Source organism: Balaenoptera physalus (assembly GCF_965194825.1).
Source record: "Balaenoptera physalus genome assembly, chromosome: 3".
Lineage (NCBI taxonomy): Eukaryota > Metazoa > Chordata > Mammalia > Artiodactyla > Balaenopteridae > Balaenoptera > Balaenoptera physalus.
This window is the reverse complement of record NC_138890.1, coordinates 75,294,411-75,305,828: the sequence shown is the minus strand read 5'-3', so window position 1 is coordinate 75,305,828 and position 11,418 is coordinate 75,294,411.

The window sequence follows — 11,418 nt, the reverse complement described above, 5'->3', positions numbered from 1 at the left end:
GGCAATATCTGCCACTCTGTGGTACAAAGTAAGATTTACTGAGGTTTCCACAGCTCCTGCATGAAACCCAGTTGGCCATTCAAGTGAAGAGAGATTCTTTTTTGTCTTGGTATATCCCACCTACTGTGGTGAATGCCTCACTGTGCTCAGGGCCTGTAGTGGCTTCTGTCTCTTGTGGAGCCCTCCTCTGTCTTTGTATTATTTTCACTGTACCTGGCAGCCATTGTGCTTTAGCATTGTGGTTGTTTCTTCATATGTTACGGTTTGTGGTTATGGTTGTTTCTTAGTGTATTAGTTATCTATTATTATGTAACAAAGCACCTCAAAACTTAGTGACTTCAGTCAACTGCAATGTATTACTTCTCCCAATTCTGTTGGTGATTGGGCAGTTCTGCCAATCTTATCTGGGTTCATTTACCTGGCTTCAGTCAGCTGGTGGCTCATCTGCAATGGCTGAGACAGCTGGGATGTCTGGGCCTTTCTCTCCACATGGTTTCATCCTGGCTACCTTCATGGCATGATGATTTCAGGGTTCCAGGAGGGTAGGAAGCTTCAAAACCTCTCATGGCAGAGACTAGAAAGTCTCAAAGCAACACTTCTGCTGCATTCCATTAATCGAAGTAAGTCAGAAGACCAATCCAATTTCAAGAGGTGGCAAAGTCACATTGTAATTGTCATCCAGTTATAGAAGGAATTTAGCTCTTTGAACAAACAATCTAAAACATTGTGGTTCGTTTTTTGATTTATGTTTCTTGACCATGTTTTCATTTGGTTTAATGGTAAAGGAAGGAACAGAGACAGTTTTACACTGTTGCCTTTATAGGAAGTCAGCTATTATTAGTTTTAATGGTAATTAATAATAATATACCTTCTTTATAATAATATAGCACCTTTTATTTTGTACTTATTAAAGACCATAGGCTGTAACTTAAGAAGTGACTCTCCTGTATGTAGTTAATAGCTCCCAATCATAGTGCAAGGATTTTGAGACCTGAAATGGGAAAGCTTTTTCCAGTTTATATAGTAAAGGATAATGAATTTTAGACTGGAGGGCAGGAAAACAGTCTTCTATTTCTGCTTCTAATCCTAGTTTTGTGATCTTAAGAAGATGAGTTTACTTTTGTCTCTCATTTACTAAAATGAAGAGGTTCTTAAACTTTAAGGTCATAGAAGTTACCTATGAGATGTGAAACATTCAAATCCTGTCTCTTTCTCCCTTGAAATTCTGACTCAGTAGGTCCAAGATCTAAGAACCTGATTTTTTAATAAGTATCTTATATGATTCTGTTGCGGGTGGTCTCTTGACCATGCTTTGAGAAATACTTAACACCATAGGTTTTGTATTAGAACTTTGAAAACCTCAGAACCAGCTCCCATTTGCAAAATTCTATTGATTATGAAATGTATATTTAAAATGTGTTTGTTATTTGAGCAATGATAAACTATTTAATTACCTGCATCACTTAGAATGTCTTTGAGAATAAACATCCTAACTTGGGCTCAGTGCTTTCACATCTGCCATTATGGAAATGAAAGAAAAAATCAGCTTCTCATGTGCATCATTAAAATCTGTTGATTAAAAAAATTGTATGTTTAAAAAGTTCTCATCTTTATATCATACTTTTCTTCCCTGCCATGGAAAATGGAAATAAGTTAACATTGTAATTATTCATACAGATGTGGGGGCCAATCTTTGATAAGTTAAAAACCTGTACCTCCCACTGCCCAATATGTGAAAGTATCATGCTGTGTTCTAGGGAAGCCATTTCTCATTTCTCAGACATACCCTATGTACTTCAAAGTTAATTCTAAGCAATGAACAGTAGAAATTATTAAAATAAAGTTTGCATGTATTAAGGTCCTAAGATTATTAGATAAAATATATTTTTTTAAATGTGAGAAAATAGAGTTCAATGACTTTTAACATTAAATAGTTCAAGTTCAATGTCACTAACATATAAATCATCATAGATAGGCTTTGGGGTAAGGAAATATGATTTAGTAACAAGCTACCCAAACTAAAGAATATTCACTTGCAGAGCATTGTAATTTTTTTTCAGACTTTGTGGGCCACAGTTTTATCTTGAGGGCTGTACAGAAATATACCATGGGCACATCTGGCCCACGGTAGTAGTTTTAAAACCCCTCTTTATGATAAAAATGCTTGTCAAACTCTAAGTAAGATTGATTCCAGGTTTTAAACCTTGTGTTAGTAATTTAGTTGACAGCTTTATTTTTTGTTAGAGCAACTCTTTATTGAGCCACTTGATGGCAGCATTTACTATGTGTTAACATTGAACTTTTTTTTTTCTCTCTAGGTTGTTCAGCCTCGTTTAACATTGGTAGTGGAAAAGATTGATAGCAATGCAAATGTATTTATAACCAAGAGAGATAGTCACCTTCCACCCCAATTAGCCTTTGCATTGATTTACTGAGGAAAAACATCTATTACTGAAAAAAGTCTTACAGATTAGTGTTGCATTATTTTGTTACAGTTGAAATATGTAGGGAAAGTGATCTCAGAGAAGATATACTTTAATCTAACCAAAAATATACTTTCCCAATAATTTTTTTTAAAAAAGATACATCATTGAGAATGCAGCTCTGGTTCAGAATACTGTACCACAATTTTTCCCCCTTATATCTATATACTTAGTTATTTGGATATTTTCTAATAATGAGCTTGTGTCACATCTTAGATCTTTAAAAAGAGATTTATTCATGAGCTGTTGCTTGGATAAAGCCATTGATCTACCAAAAAAGAAAATCCCATTTCTCAATTTCTTTGTGAGAATATAATTATGGTTGGAACTAAAGTCTTTTTTTTTTTTTAATGAAAAGGCTTACTGCCTCCTGAAATATGTTTTTGTACCCCCTAAAGATTGGAACTGCAGCCGTGACTTTTTTCCTGCAGAGAAAAACCTACCAGTAATGATTGTATAAACATCCCGGCAGGTACTTTCTAGGGGAGGGTTCACTAAGAGAACTCCCATTTGAGATTTACATGGAACACAAATTGGTAGAGATTTACAAGGCAGTTACGATTTAGTGCTTTTGGCTTGAAAGAAAGGAATAGTATTTTTGTTTTTTGTTTTTGTTTTTTTTAACCATCCCCTGTTTTCCCCTGGTCCCTTATTTCTCTTAAAAAAAAAACCATGGCATGTGGAAAAGTTTGGTGGGCTTTTGTTTTTTGAGCTTTTACCAGAGAAGATTCCCCATATTATAATTCCCTGCCAGTTGAATTTATATGTCAGAGTAAGGTTAAGGTACTCAATATAGGGTTGTAAAGAGGCTCTGCTGGACCATCAGGGCTGCATAAATGGCAAGAAAGTAACGTGGGAAGTCTTGGACTGATGGCGAGTTTATATAAATATCTTTGTGGGTGTATATAAATATTCTGGGGAGGCGATTCCAGCTTTGCTGTTTTCACAAGCTCAACTCTATTTTCCTGAGCTCTATGTATGTTTACTTACATACAATTGTACATTTCCTTTTGTTTATATATGCTTGGGTATTCTGAGTCTATAAAAGGAGACTTATGTTCCGTATACATTCTTCTTGTAACTAATCTTATGCTAGTTTAAAATTTAAAAAAAGATTCTATAATAAAAGTAATGCAAGATTACTGTAATGCAAGATTACTTATAAAATATAGGTACGTGAAAAGTAAATAAAAACATATAATATCTTACCATGCCATTATTTGAGTGTTATAGTCATATATATATGTATATATATATATATATATATATATATATATATATATTGCAAATAAATACGAAAATATTATAGGAATTGGGTCACACATTAGTCTTGTACAGGTTTTCACAACCGAGCCAGACACAATTTCTATTGCTACACAATTCACTTCTTTCCTTTTCTTTTTAACATAAGCACATAATCCTCATTTTTATATTTATCATTATGAGACATGCTACCTGGTTTGGACCCCTGGAAAAAGAACATTTAAGTGATACCACTCTAGTCAGACCCACCAGGTCTGATTGCATACATATGGAAATTCATAAAGAAGACCCAACTCCAGATGGCCTGATGTCAACAGGGACACTTTCAAAATTGTATAGGAAGTTACGGTCTAGATCTGACAGGCATAATTGCTGTGATCTTCAGTCTCAGATGAAATCAATGCAGAAAAGAAAAAGAAAATAATAACCCTGACAGCTTTCCCAATCTGCAGGCTTTGCTGTATGTAAAGTGCTGTTCAGTTCTAGCCAGCGGTTTAGAAAGGAAGGAAGCGCTTAAGTGGCTGCACTAGAAAGGGGCTGGTTGTCTTTCAGGAGAGCCTTGTTTTCACTTTGCCAGTGCTCTGAACTGCTGAGTGCCCCAGCACAGTGCTGTCTCCCTCATTGGTGATGGAAGGTGCTCTGAACTGCCTGCCCAGAAATACCAACCGGAAGTCAGAGCAGTCTCAACTGCAGCCCTCTCACCAATTACTATGTGTGTGTGTGTGTGTGTGTGTATGTTCTTGCACGCATGAATGTGTGTTCAAACTTGCATGCTGAGTTTTCTAGTTAGCATAGTTCAGTCAAAGCCTGGCCACAGGAACCTGGGTCAGTGTTTGAGGGGTAACCCATCTCAAACAGTGTGAGGTCTCTGAATACAGGTACCCAGCTTGACTACAGTGAGGGCAGCTCCATTATGCTCAGCTGTGTCTCAGTTAAAGCAGAACAAAAGGGTTTCAGAAAAGAGAAGGAAGCGGACTGTGCTGGTTTAGTCTGAGGGTAAGAGTGGAGAAATGGCTGAAGTGATTGAGGGGCTCCTACCTGCCATAACCTTGTAGGAATCTCCCTGAACTATGAAGCAAACTTAGATCTTGCAAGTTTGCTTAAAGGGCTTGGTAAGCCCTGTAGCCAAATACCATTTCTGGGTTTAGAACAATTGAGTTCTGTGTCAAATTTGTTTATTTGTTGTCTTGCTGTTTGCAAATGTTTGGCCCCTGTGAAATTTTTGTATGTTCAGTAAAAAATTACCCAGAAGTTGAAATTGGCATTGATTTTTAATTTATACAGAAGTTATTACAAATATATTTGTATTACAAATATATTTGTCAGTGTCAAAACAGTTTCATTGCTTACAACATATAGGAAATCAAATTTCATAATTGCATTTACCATGTGGGCAGTGACACTGGTTTCAGAGTTTAAAGGTCATTGATGACTAGGCTCTGAGTTTAAATTAAATTGCAATATGTTTTTTCCTCTTCCTCCTAGATTACAAATGTGACAGGAAATACTGGCACAGCTTAGCATTTTCTACTAAAAGAAACACTGATGTCTGCTTTCTGTTTGCCGTCTTTCTTGTTGCCCCATCCTTCATAACTGCAAAGATAACTTACAGGTAAATATTCAGTCATTGTTTGAACAGTGAGAACACTAATACCAATTTGAGTAACAAAACACAAATGGGACCTTTGGCTTTGATTTACAGAAGTGACATGAATAAAAAGGTCAATTCTCATTTATTAACAAATGGTAACTTAATTAGTGTTCTCAAATTCATCTGTCCTCATTAAAGTTGCTTTGTAGGACTCTTCCCTAAGTTCTTTTTCCCCTCTTGCACTTCCCATTCTCCATCCTCCCTTCATCATGATCAAGTTTGTAGTTCCTGGGAATTTCGCTCCTTTTCTAGCATATTGCAGTAAGGGGAAAAAATTCATTTCATTATCAGGTTGTAGTCATTGATCTGACTGAGTTCTGGTTTTCACATGTCATCTAGTATATGTCAATTCTCCAGGCCAAGACTTCTTCACCTGCAAAATGAGGATGATAAACGGTTTGACTGCTATGGTCACGTTTAATTTTAAAATCCTGTGGTTCTTAGTTTCGGTTCCCCTATGGAAAAACTCAGAAAGAGTTCACTTTGCTTTCTACCTTTTTTAAAAAAGTAATCGCAGGGCCTTCTCCCACAGCATGCATTTTTATCAATGTAAGTGGAGATGACTTTTTTGTTTTCTTAGGAAGCAGGATTTATATTATGGAAGATGCAATTTGTCATGATGTGGTAACTGCTGGAGTAAAGCTGTTGCCTGAGCAACTCAGGTGCTTTGAGTGTTCTAGTGATTTGTTCATCATGACAGTGGGTGTTACGGATGATAAGATTCAGGTGATAAGTGCAGGAGGGCTAGACAAGTGAAAATACTGGTCATAATAGGAAAAAAAACATTGATTTTGAGCAGTATCTAGATGTAAATAAATTCTTGATTTGCTGTATGATATTTTGAATTTATAGCTGTAGAAAACATCTTTATAGCCAAAATGCCTGGAGGATATTAATTTTATTATTTTGTGTCTAAAGTTCTTCAGTACAGAACAAAATCAAGAGCTGGTTTGAAAGCTTTATGACAGACAAACCTCTACCAAGACTGATCTAGACTAGACAAGAAGAGAGAACACAAAAATAAAGAAAAAACTTCCTATCATTACTGGTAGCAAAGGATTTAAAATAATAAAAATATTATGAAGCAGTATATGCATACAGTTGAAAGCATAGATGAAATGGGTGAATTCTGAAAATGCCAAAATTCATATGAGGAAAAGGGAGAACATGAGTGGACCAATAATCACTAAAAATAACCCAGCAATGGCGATCAAAGACCTCTTGCCAGTAAAGTCTCAGACCCAGAATATTTTATAGGAGAATTTTACCAAACTTTTAAGTAATAGAATCTCTCTATATTATACAGATTGTTCTAGAAATTAGAAAAATATTAAAGCCACCCAACTCATTTAGAAGCTGCTATAACCTTGGTTACAAAGCCAAATAAAAAGTGTAAGAAATAAAATTATAAACCCATTTCACTTATAAGCCTATGTGATAAATTCTAAGTAAAATATTAATGAAAATAATTTACCTGACATTATGTCTGTCTAAATAGAATTAAAACCTTCATACTACAAAATATCCTGAAATGTTGGAAAAAGTATAACGAATCACCTTAAATGTATAACTGAACTCTAAGAAAGTAAAGGAAATCAGTAGTGATCCAAAATGGGGGGGTGGGGGGGTGGGGTAGGAATGTTGAACACCAAAAAAATAAAGATGAGTTGATATTGTGGTTGTCTTAGAGATTGGATACTAGTTTCACTAACCAACGGACTTGGTCTTGGTGGTCAAACAAAACAGGCTATAGGAGGTAGGAAATTTGAACTCAGAGATGCTGAAATTAAACCCTCAAAGAACTATACACTGTGTGCAAAATCAACCAGAAAAATTCTGGCATTTTCCCAGTCTTTTTAAATCTCATCAGCGTAGAAGGAAAAAAATTCTTTTTTCATAGTAGAAAAAATTCTTCTCAAATAACTTTTAATTGTGGGTATGCCCTAATGCATCTATACGTTTTTAGTTGACATAAAAATCAGTCCTAAGATAATACTATCCCTTGAGTGCTTGAGAAGAAAATGTAAAATCACACAAACAGCATAAATCAGGTTATGTTGAGTTCCTGCTAATAATGTATCACTAAAGAGATCATAACCTCCAAAATATAAAACACACATGGAAATAATCAAGCATGTGTAAGAATCAGTGGCCAGTAAAATTTGACCCTCAAGAAGTTCAGATATAATTCATGTGAAATTTATACTATAAAAGTAGCATATTTTAGATTCTTAAGGACTTAAATGTCAAGAAAATGAGAAAAAGAATGAGATTAAACAAATATAACGTGAGAATACCTAATAACTAAGTTCAACAATGTTGCAGGATACAAGATAAACATATAAAAATCAATTCTATGTATATATACTAGTAATGAACACATGGACACTGAAATTAAAATATCATTTACAATCGCTCAAAAAATGAAATACTTCAGTGTAGATCTAGCAAAACTTGTACAGGACTTGTATGCTGAAAAGTATACAATACTGATGAAAGAAATTAAATATCTATGTAAATAGAAATATCTGATTATATATTGGAAGACTCAACATCTCAATTCTCCCAAATTGATGAACAGGCTTAATACATATCCAAGCAATATTTTTTATGGATACAGACAAGATTATTCTAAAATTTACATGGAAAGAAAAAGGAACTAGAGTAGCTAGAACTATTTTGAAAAAGATGAATAAAGTGGGAGGGAATCCATCTTTCCAACTTCAAGAGTTATTATAGCTAAAATAATCATAACTACGTGGTAATGGTGGTGGGATAGACATATAGACATTGGAACAGAATAGAGAACCCAGAAATACACACAAACATGCCTGATTTTTGACAGATGTGAAAAAGCAATTTAATAGAGTTAAGATAGAATTTTAAACAAATGGTGCTGGAACAATTGGACATCCATATGTTAAAAAAATATACCTTAAACCTAATCCTCACACTTTATACAAAAGTTAAAACGAATCACAGGCTTAAATGTAAAACATAAGACCATAAACTTTTAGAAGAAAACAGAAGAGAAAAATGTCAGGATCTAGGACTTGGCAAATGTTCCTAGATTTGACACCAAAGAACAACATACAAAAGGAAAAATTGCTAAATTGGACTTTATTAAAATTTTAAAAATTGCTCTGTGAAAGACCCTGTTAATAAGATAAAAAGACAAGCTCCAGAATGGGAAGGAACACATGTTTCTGACAAAGGAGTAGCAAGCCACACATTAAACAAAAGACTAGTATCTAGGATATATAAAGAACTCTGGAAATTCAACAGTAAAAAGCAAACAATCCAATTAGCACATGGGCAAAAGGCATAGACATTTCACTGAAGATATACAGATGGCAAATTAAACACTTGAGAAGATGTTCAACATCAGTAGACAACAGGGGAATTCAAACTAACACCACCATGATAATATCACTATACACCTATCAGAATGGATAAAATAAAAAATAGTGACAACACCAAATCCTGGAGAGAATACAGAGAAACTGGATCAATCATACATTGCTGACAGGAATGAAAGATGGTACAGCCAGTCTGGAAAATAGTTTGGCAGTTTCTTTAAAAAACTAAACATGCAACTACCATATGACATAACAATTATACTCCTGGAGACTTAAACCACATAAATGAAGACTTATGTTCACATGAAAACCTGTACACAAATGTTTATAGTAGTTTTATTCATAATAGCCCTAAACTAGAAATAACAGGTGAATGGCTAAACAAACTGTGGAATATCAATACCAAGGAATGCTACTCTACAGTAAAAAGGAAAAACTACTAATACACTATAACCTGGATGCATCTCTAGAGAATTGTCCCGATCTGAAAAAGCCAATCCCAATAGGTTACATACTGTATGATTCCACTTATATATAACATTCTTAAAATGAAAAAATTATGAAAATGAAGAACAGATTAGTGGTTGCCAGGCATTGGGACAGGAGGGAAGTAGACATGTTTATTAAAAGTCAGCATAAGGAATCCTTGTGATGGAAATGTTCTGTACCTTGACTGTATCAATGTCAATATCCTGGTTGTGATATTGCTATAGTTTTACAAAGCGTTACCAATGGGGGAAACTGGGTAAAGAGTACATGGGATATTGCTGTATTATTTCTTACAGTTGCATGTTAATCCAAAATTACATCAAAACAAAAAGCTTAATTAAAAAACATAAACAACAAATCACAGAGTGGGTCAAATAAAAAGAAAAATGTGGTTACCCTGGGTTGGATTGTAGATATGGGTGCCCAGTGGATAAGAGTCAGTAGTGGCAGGGATACCTTTTAGTATGTGCCTTTTTCTTGACATAGGAAAATTCACAAATCATAAATTTATATCTTGATGACTTATCACAAAATGTACCCACCCACATAACTACCACTCAGATTAAGAAGTAGGATATGACCCGACCCCAGAAACTCCCTTTGTGCCCCTTCCTTTCACTACTCCCTGTCACTCTTCCAAAGATAACCTTGAGTTTAAGTACCATAGATTAGTTTTGCCTGTTTTCAAATTTTATAAAAATGGAATCATACAGAAATCATTCTTTTGTGTCTGGCTATTGTAAATCAACATTACATTAATGAGGTTCATCCATGATGGTGCATGTAGCAATAATTTGTTTAGTTTTGTTGCTGTGTAATATCCTATCATATAAACTGTAATTTATCCATTCTATTCTTTATGGACATTTGATTTTTTTCCCCAAATTTTATGAATAATGTTGCCATGAAAATTCTTTTTTTCCTGTGTGATTTTTTTTTTTTTTTTTTTTGGTGCACGTAGGTACAAATTTTCCTTGGATGACTAAATGAAAATGAAATTGCATTTCTTGTAAGGCAAGTCTGGTGATGATGAATTCTCTCAGCTTTGTTTCTCCTCCATTTTTGAAGCACAATTTTGCTGGATGTAGTATTCTTGGTTGACAGTTTTCTTTCAGCACTCAGTCAGAATTTTGGAAACATGTTCCACTCCTCTCCTTCCCCTGAGGGAGAGGTGTGGAGCTATATCAGCCTCCCTCTGTATGCTGTTCCGCAGGCCCTCTGGGGCAGCAGCGAGCTGCCAAGCTCTTTTCTGTTGTTCAGCAACCCCCCGACATCTAGAGTGTACCACGTCCCATCAGTGCTCTGAGACAGAAGACAGATACCCATCCTCAGGCAGCCCACAGAAAAGACGGAATGCTGGATATATGTTCCAACTCTTTTCCTCCCCAGGGAGAAGTAGAGAATTGGGGGTTTTCTCCTACTTGATCCACTGAGCTGGGGAAGGGTCTATGGCGAGTGAGTGCTCCAAAATGTTGCTTTTGTTCTCAGTGGCTTCCAATCTGGTGCTCTTTCTTGTCAGTGCTTAGATTAAGGCAAGACAGAGACCAGTCCTTCAGGCAGCCACCCCTGCCCCCCTGCCACCCAAAGTCTAAATGTTAGACATATGTTTCAATCTTCTCTTTCTCTCACTAGGGAGAAGCTAAGATCTGGGAATTTTCTCCTGATTGTGCCACGTTGAGTAGGGGGAGGAATTATGGTGAGTGCTGTGAGTTTTCCTACCCACTATGATATGGCTGATTTTGTGCTCGTCTGGGGTACAGGGGTTTCTAGGTTTCTCACAAAGGGAATTGGTTCCTGTATTGTTGTGTCAGTATGTCATGGGGGGAAAGATGGTATGGGGCTTCCTGTTCTGCCACCTTGCTCTCTATTCTCTATTGTTATCTTGGCTTTGTCTGTTTTTGTACCAATGCATCACTGTCTTAATTAAAGTAGTTTTATATCCAGTAGTGGAAGTTTTCCAATTTGTTTTTTTTCAAGAGGTCACAGCTATTGACCTTTTAAATTTCCATATAGCTTTTAAGTTAACCAGTTTTCCTGCAAACACACACACACACACACACACACACACAACCCTGCTGGAATTTTGTTTGGAATTTCATTGGATCTATAAGATGAACCATGAAAACTAACATCTTTACAATTTTAACTCACAGTATGTGAACATTACTACATC